The sequence below is a fragment of the Olea europaea genome, chromosome 14, assembly GCF_002742605.1.
Source record: "Olea europaea var. sylvestris chromosome 14, O_europaea_v1, whole genome shotgun sequence".
NCBI lineage: Eukaryota > Viridiplantae > Streptophyta > Magnoliopsida > Lamiales > Oleaceae > Olea > Olea europaea.
Genome location: NC_036250.1, coordinates 13,779,583 through 13,788,969, shown reverse-complemented (window position 1 = coordinate 13,788,969; position 9,387 = coordinate 13,779,583). Strand labels below are relative to the sequence as shown.

General features: G+C 32.9%; 1 long non-coding RNA gene across 1 annotated transcript; it reads left to right on the top strand.

Moving 5' to 3' along the window:
• Window positions 1-6,792: 6,792 nt before the first annotated feature.
• Window positions 6,793-9,087, top strand: LOC111409665. The gene is made up of 3 exons (XR_002705509.1): window positions 6,793-7,149; window positions 7,698-8,670; window positions 8,750-9,087. It is a non-coding gene; the product is annotated as an uncharacterized LOC111409665 (long non-coding RNA).
• Window positions 9,088-9,387: the final 300 nt, after the last annotated feature.

Genomic DNA, 9,387 nt, shown 5'->3' with positions numbered 1-9,387 from the left:
ATATCTTTTTTATATAATTCCATTTTAATTAGATTTTTATGGGTTCATTATAAAATAGGATTCACACTTTTCATTGTAAAAACAACACCTTATTGAGAGAATTAATAAAGCGTGATTTGCTTTCTTCTTGTTCTTTACTGAACTTAATTCCAAACTTATCAAAGATTTCATCTTTGTGACGTTCAACAAATTCATAGCAAGGTTTATAGTTTTTGTAATTAAGGGGTCAAGTTCTTCCATAACTTAGGTTCCTTGAATCAATACTATTGCTACGTGAGTTCACATCAACCCGTGCTTGTATTCTTGCAATTATGGTATATTCTAGGTACCCATGCTCCTCTGATATTAAATAAATCTTATTTGGAAGGAGTCAATGCCATCAAAAAGTTATTCTGAGAATAAGATATTGAAATCAAATTTTGAAATGATCGATCCGCATAATTTGAAAGGACTGATTCAATAATTTATTCCTCCTCTGATTTGCAGTAAAATATGTAACTAGATTTTATGTTGTTTATGTGATTCAGGTATGTAGAACCGAATTAGGTGAATAAGTTCATTGCTAGCAATTATTCATTCCATAAATAACTAGTATATTTCAAAATTGTTTATAAGCATGGCATAGACATGATACATCCAAATATTGTTTTGTGAATCGTATGGTGTGTAAATCCTAAATTGTATATCAATGTGAGTCATACGTGCCATTGCAAGAGGACATTCATTGGATTGCCGGGTGGTTCAATTTCGAATGAGTGCTCAACCCTTGTGTGAAGTATTTGGTGTTTGAGATTTCTTCTTTCAATTCTTCCATCTTTTTCTTGGAAAGGCTTGCCTAATTGAATCGCTGTTCGCCACCCAACATGGTATAAATAACTTACTTCTTGGTTTGCAACCTCTTCGACAATGATTAATTGTGCAAATAACCTGCATTCCTATATAAATATTACACATCTTGTGAATTTATTATGTCAAAGAGGACACATGTACGTGAAAGAGATTTAGCCATACTTATATTTAATTAAAGTAAGCCTGAGCGTACAGATTTTTTATTTCACATGGGTCCAAAGAGATTAAGGCAATTATTTAAGAAAAGAGCATAATATGGCATGTATCAATTGCACACCAACACCATAGTTTACTCATTCAATTTTTAAACTCTTTCCCCTTTTCCTAATTACATAGAGTAGATAGATGATAGTTAGGACATTACCCTCGATGGTGAAGAATTTTATTGGACATCAATTCTTGACACATGTTTATACTATCCTGGGGGTGCTGACACATACATTCAAATAGTTATAGTACTGCTGCTACTACTACTGCTGCTGCTGCTGCTACTACTACTACTGCTGCTGCTGCTACTGTTACTACTGCTGCTGCTGCTACTACTACTGCTACTACTACTACTACTGCTGCTACTACTACTGCTACTACTACTGCTGCTGCTGCTGCTGCTGCTGCTGCTGCTACTGCTACTCCTACTAGTATTACTATTGCTACTATTGCTGCTGCTGCTGCTATTGCTACTCCTACTGCTGCTGTTGCTGCTCCTACTCCTACTCCTACTACTACTACTGCTGCTGCTACTACTACTGCTACTACTACTACTGCTGCTGCTACTACTACTGCTACTGCTACTACTACTGCTGCTGCTACTACTACTACTACTATTATTATTATTCGTTATTGCACCACAACTAACAATATTAATAAAATTTTGAGTTAGTTTTTTCTGTTTTGACTTAGTGTTAATAGTAGTAGCAGGGGTAATTATAAAAGCACCCCCACCCCCTTCCTTGTCCTTCCTTTCCACTTTTCAATGAATCATTCCACTCTTGGACAGCCTCTGCAAAGAACAAAAGTCATTAAACCAGAAGGGAGGAATTAGGTTTCTTTATGTTTGCCTATATAAGGCATATTCATTGTACGAAAACCCAACGCAACAACATTTTGAGAGATTAATTGCAAAGTGAGACTTTTGCTCTCTATTTTATTCTTAATTGTACTATCCCGAACTTGTCAAATATTTCAAATTTTTGTGGTTTTCAACCCCTTCAGCCTTGGTTCTTGATTCAAGAAATTGTTGGACCAATGTTATAACGCTGATTTTAACTTTCTTATGGTTTGTATGAAATTTTGTATGGGTTTCAGGGTACATCCTACAACAGGGTTCACACCAGTTGGTGACAGAGCTTTAGCTCTTGATATGAAGCCGATTGTAGGTTATGCCCTGGAAGCCACACAAGATTTGATAGAACCCCGAGGAACTCAGAGTTATAACCACCTTGACCCAGCATTATTTTTTGAATCAAGAACCAATGTTGGAAGGGTTGAATACCCCAAAGATTGGAAGTCTTCGATAACTTTGGGATAGTGCAATTAAGAACAAGATATTAAAGCGAATAAAAATCTCACTTTGTATAACACCTCTCAAATAATGTCTTGGTTGGACAATGAATCATTTCATAGATATAGTCAATAATAAAGAAATCCTAAATAACTCGTAAAAACATCAAGATAGTATCAAACAAATAGAGTTCTTAAAAAAAAAAAAAAAATTGCCTTCAGATTTTGTATTGCATGCCATTCACTTACCCCCTGTTTGGCTCCCATTACGTGAAAATTTTAATGGGTGGAATAGTATTTTTTTGAAAAATGAGTGGTTGAAAAAGAAGGAAAAATTTTCAATTTACGTGTAATATTATTTTGTGGAAGATTGTGTGGTTGAAAATTGGAGAGAGAAAAATGAAATGTAATGTAATGAAAATTAATGGGGCTCAAACAGGGGCTTAATTTGGCCTTGGTTAAAATTTGTGCTAACATACGTGTGCCCACTTGTTTTGCAGCTACACATCTGGCTACATTTCACACATTTTGTAAATTTTTGAAGAGTTTCATTATGTTTTGGTACATTGTATGTGTTTTGGTTTGTTTTGGCATGTTTTTGGTACATTTCATGCTCATTTTGGGATGCTTTGTGCATTTGGTTCCTTTTTGGAAAGTTATTGAACGTTTCAATTTTTATTTATTTATTTGTTATATTTTTGTGCATTTTGATATATTTGACCGAGTTTTCAATGGCTTTTATTTAACTTTTACTATTTGTGCTTTTACGCATTCTGGCATGGCATAATACATAATTATTATTTTTTTTCTTTTTTAGTGCATTTTGATGGATTTTGACACGTTTTTGTTCATTTTGGAAATTTTGGTACATGGTTCAGAGTGTTTCGGTATAATTCATTCAATTAATATATGTTTTGACACAATTTTGTACATTTTTCCACGTTGTTATACTTTTCAACCTTTTCAATACATTTTGGTACACTTCGGAATGTTTTACTGCGTTTACGTTACTTATCATTTTGGTTCATTATCGCAAGGTAAACTTGATATTTAAGATCACCATCAATATTTGGTGATTAGTAGATATCTTAATTTTAAGATCATCTTCGAATTGAATTTCTTGAACCTTAGTTCTACATTTAGAAGCATGAAATCTCCAACATTTAATTTTTGAAAGATCGGTTTTCTTTTGAAAATATTTTTCTTCTCTTTGGAAATTTTCTCTTAGATCTTTTCTTTGGAAATTTTTTCTCTCAAGCTCCTTTAGTTTTCTGGATGTTTATCTTTTCCATGGCTTTTTAAAATTTTACATCCAAATTGATCGCAAAATTCTCCTAGTTCATGACGAGTAATTTTTTATCGGTTAAAGAAATTGTTGGAAACCACTTCCCAATCTTCCTTCTCATCTGTTTTCTCATGATGATCTTTACCCAAAATTAAGGTAATTCTATAACTTTCATCTTGATTTTAAGGTTTGATTTTTTTTATTTATTTGATATTAAGACTGCTAAAACTTCTAGTATTTTCTTTTATGTTGATGTCAAATTTTTTTAAATTATGTATTCACTCTTACAATTTCATGATATTATTTAAATAAATTTCAAGATTTTAGAGTTTAATATGGTGTTCAAGATACGATTTTAGTGACACTCGAACTTTAGAACTCCGGTCGTCACAATAGAGACCTCTATAAAAAATAATAGAGCATTAGTCAAAGATCAAGAAGTGTAAAAGTTTAACATGAGGTGGAGGTAGCTATGGTTAGGGCTAATGTTGAAGAGGATAGGAGGCCACATTGATTAGGTTTTTGAATGGATTAAATAGGGATATATAGCCAATGTAATTAAGTTACAAAATTATATGGAGTTAGAAGACATGGTGGATATGGCTATGAAGATGGAGAAGCAATTAAAAAGAAATGAACAGCAAGGTATTTTTTGGGATCAAATCCTCAAGTATTTGCACTCAAGTTTTTCACTCTATATGACTATTTCCCAATAATAAACTCACCACTCTTGCATTTTTCCTCTTTAGGTTTCTTTGTCAATTTCTCTAAGGAACTAACTCAATAAATAATTCATTTTTTGCAAGAAACAAGAATGATAATAAGACTGAAGACAGAACCCAAGAAGGCAAGATAAAATGTAGAATAGAAACACTCTAAGAACTTCAAAAGAACAACTGGTTTCTTGAGTTTGGTTTATACCTTTTTACAACAAGATTAAGGATGATATATGTATAAAATAGTAATAAGACGGTAGTTCTTGGTAAATAATACCACAAGAATTCCAAGAGAAAGATACTTGAAATTAGACTTTGCTTTTCTCGATTTTTTTTTCTAGTTTTTCTTGAATTTTATTCATTTTTTGTTTTAATTTTAGTACTCTTTTTTTTATGTGAAATTCATGAAATAGATCAATCACAGGGAAAAGACCCAGAAAATATTTGAGCTGGTGCACAAATCAATTCTTGAATGTTAAGGATACAATTTTGGATGTGAATCACTCAAAGAATGGGATGGGGATTCAACTAAAGAGACAAAGAAATTGGAATAGAAACAGAAAAGGATGATAAAAACAAAACTTGATTTTACAGTCAATACTTTGATATCAACTAATTTTCTTCCCATTGTAGGATGTAACCTTGAAATACACACAAGATTTTGCTACGAACACCACGAAAGCTAAAATTAGAATTCACTACAAGAAATTTATACTTTTCCTACAAAATTTCCATTGACAAATAGAGATTTGTAGGTGGAGTTCATATTTCAACACAACAAAACTTTCAATATTAGAAGGATTTATGCCCACAAAAATTTGAATTTTTTCCAACAAAAGAGTTGATGAGCAAGATATATCTTTTGCTGACAAAAATATTTAACATGTTTGCATTATAAAGGGGACTTTTTTTTTTTAATATTTTAGTCCCTTCTTAAATTACCCACGTTTGACATGTTTGCCCCTGCTGTACCCCATGTTCTACATGTATAATTATGTGAAAAGATAATTGAAAGAAAATGAGAAAATACATTCTTTTTGCTAACAAAATCCAGAATGAAAAAAAAAATGAAAAACCCTCAATAACCCAGTTAAATTTCTCCCCTCTGATAGATGCATAGCATGGGAACGTGGTAGGAACTGTGAAGAGCCATTGCATGGGAACTTGGGGATCTGATACGTGAAGGAAGAGAGAGGACGTGGGCTTCAGATAAAGAACAAGACCAAGTCCAATAGCATTTTATTTTCTTGTTTTCATTTTCTGTTTGGCAGTTGCATTTATTTAGTTTTACACGTTATTAGTGCTGTTAATTAATGTAGGTTTAGTGTTTCCTTATATTTAGGAACTGCTTGGTTGTGTTGGGCTTTTGCCTATATATATATAGTGGACGTGGATGGAAGAAACCAGATGATGAATTAAAAACAATTGTGGCTTATTCTCACCCTAAGAGAAAAACTTGTGGTTTCCTTCCTACCCAAAAGGAAGTTTTATCTATTTAAATCTATTGTTTATGTCTTTGTTCTGACTGGGACCGCATCAAGTGGTATTAGAGCCATGGCATCAAACACTGATCTCGTTGAGAAATTGCAGGTGGTTCTTATTTTGGTTTTCGAGCTGAAAGCATTTTTTATTTCATCTTTTCCTCATAATTGTGAGAAGAGGTGTTCATCCCTAACTTCTACCAGTAAGGTTACCACCATTCGTCAATCATTCAACGAATTTGAAAAGGGAGAGAAAGACTCCAAGGATGTGCAACAAGGAGCAATGAACTTTCCTCGCTTCTTGGGAAATAATCCAGCAACGTGTCTACAAAATCCAACTCATTCATTTGCAGGCTACAAAATTATTGAGGCTCAAAAAGCATCCTATATAGTCTGTCACTTGGATGGGAAGACAAATCAATGGTGGCAATGCATGGAGTGTCTCTACCCCAATAAAGGATATATTATCACGTTGGAAATTTTTGCAAAGGACATTGCCATTCGATTTGGACCAGCTAAGTATGAAGGATTTGATGAACCATTCTCACAAGTTCAGTAACAAGGATTGCATCGGAACTACCACGGAGATTTGGAGATCATATACCATTGCATTTTTGGAAGGCCCCAAGTGGAAGATCTTGTCTTCAACCTTGAGGACAAGGTTCTTTTTGATGGGGGGAGGAATGATAGATGCATAGCATGGGAACGTGGCAGGAACTGTGAAGAGCCGTTGCATGGGAACGTGGGGATCCGATACATGAAGGAAGAGAGAGGATGTGGGCCCCGGATAGAGAACAAGACCAAGTCCAATAGCATTTTATTTTCTTGTTTTCATTTTCTGTTTGGCAGTTGCATTTATTTTGTTTTACACGTTATTAGTGCTGTTAATTAATGAAGGTTTAGTGTTTCCTTAGATTTAGGAACTACTTAGTTTTGTTGGGCTTTTGCCTATATATATATATATATATATATGTAGTGGACGTGAATGGAAGAAACCAGATGATGAAAAACAATTGTGGTTTATTCTTACCCTAAGAGAAAAACTTGTGGTTTCCTTCCTACCCAAAAGGAAGTTTTATCTATTTAAATCTATTGTTTATGTCTTTGTTCTGACTGGGAACGCATCACCCTCTTAGCCTCCAAAGCTTTAACCTTATCAATTAGTGGGCCAAACCTAATTCCCATTTTCTCAGCCTCAAAATTTCTTATAAATCTTGGTTGCCATCCATTTTTTTCTTGACATAGTATCGATTTTGGATAAAAAATATTTGGCAGAATCTACTATAAATTTTGAGTTCTTCTTCAAGTTGTCTTCAAGGTATGCCATTCAATCCTATGATTAATTCGAAAATATAACTAAACAATCTTGAATTTTGAGATTATGTTTTCAGTTTCTTGCAATTGAAAAGCAAATAAATATGGAGGGTGTTCTTTTGTATAAATTATTTAAGTAGGGATATGATTTGTCGCATTTTTGTAAATTTTTTGATTGAATTTATCAGGTCTTTTTAAGGTGAATAGAATTTTATGTTATTGTTTTCATATACAATCAAGGTACCCTCCACACCGATGTAGGAATTTGATTGCCTTTTTGAGCCTCATATGGACAGAATTATTTGTTTAAAATTTTTTCCTTATACTTTAAATATTAAATTTGCTAAGATGAACCCTTGACTGAATTTTTATCATAGGTAATAAATGATGGTTTTATTGGAAGACTCATTTTCCAGCGGGGGAATTTTTTAGTTTGTGTCTACGTCTTGATTATAATTATAACTCGTTTTTATAATTTATTTGTTGATTTTTGTTTTCAAAAAAATTGGGGGTTTCTGATTTCAGCGTTCACTATTTTGATTATTGAAATAGGGTTTGAAGGAGGCAATTTTTCGAGTGAAGGATGTAGAGAGGACACATGAGGAAGAATTGGTGGAAAGGCAGCGATTGGACCATCAGATGCCTATCTTGGCGTCCGTTTCAGTTGGTTGGTCCAATGGAATTATGGATTCGAGATGCCAAGGCTATGAAGATTTCAGTGCCGATAAGTTCAAGTAGCAATGATCTGTTTATCTTCTATTGTACGTTTTCAATATTTGTGGAATATGTGGTAATGAGTATTGGATAGCAATCAACACTATTATAGTGAGAAAGAACTAAGTATAACCGAAATTCTTGTTCATTCTAATATCACATGTAATCATAATCTAAATTCTTGTTCATTCTTATATTTATCGAATCGTGTGTTACTATGTTCATACACATGCAGTTATTGTATTTGTTAATCATACTTTTTGGATGCATATAGTCAAATGCTAAACCCTTAAGAATGGGGGAAATGACATTTTATGAACCGTTTACGAGCTAAGTGTTTGTGATATTCTACAATTCCCAACTCCCTCGTGAATAGCTTCTAGATCATAAGTTCTTCTATTAAGTTCTATACTAAGCTACATGGAACTTGTCTTTCATCATTGTCAACATGGTATGCTTTGTGACAATTTAACTTTATAAATTTTGGTATAATTTTAATTTCTTCCATCTCTTGCTTCTACAAGCATAGATTGAAAATGACAAAGGTATGAAATCTATATTCTTGAAATGTAGGCAGTCTATTTAAATATTTCCTTTACTATATATAATATTATTCTTCACTTCATTAATTTTGTATACTTCAAGGATCAAAGGGGATTGTTATCTTGTGTATGCTTCATAGCTTAACTTTTGTGTTCTTCACAATATTTCTCAGGTCATAGATGAGATGACTAATGGAGGAGCAGACTACTATTTTGAATGTGTTGGAATGGCTTCTTTGGTCGAGGACTCATATGCTTGCTGCCGAAAGGTTTTATTGTGTCTTATTTGAAGTCCTCTCTCTTTCATGCACCAACTCTCACACTCTGACTCATCTACTCTTGGTGTAGGTTATCAGGTCATAAGTATGGTCACCTCCTATGCTAGAATCATACCGTCATTTTCTTTTCTTCAAGTTTCGGGTTGAGGGAAGACTTTTTTTGCTAGGGGTAGACAAACCTAGAGCAAAGTTGAAATTCAGTTCATTTGAAGTTCTTGATTCCGGGAAAACATTAACAAGATTAGCTATATGTCTAATTCTTGAGGACGAAGAGTTATGTTTCTTTACGTCCATAATAATAATAGATAAATAGCATGTTTCCTACTCTTAAATTTAGATGAATATTTTTTAAGAGTTATGTTTAAAGCATGTTTGCTATAAAGAGTGAATATTTTTTATTTGTGTTTTGATAAAATATTTTGTATTCAATGTTATATTGATTGACACTACATGTTTTAATTAATTTAATGTCCTTTTGCCTTTCTTAATATTATTTTGGATAAGGTTAAAAAATTTACTACAATATATATATAAAAAAGTAAAAATAATTTAATTTTCCCTTAGGAACTCTTTCATAACAATCTCCAATTAAGTAGGAGTTGCCCTCAAAATAATTTGGAAAATATTATTTTCACATAAAAAATTATTTGTAGGGAAAAACACGATTTAGCCCACAACATAATTTGTAGGGCAAAGCAAAATTTATGC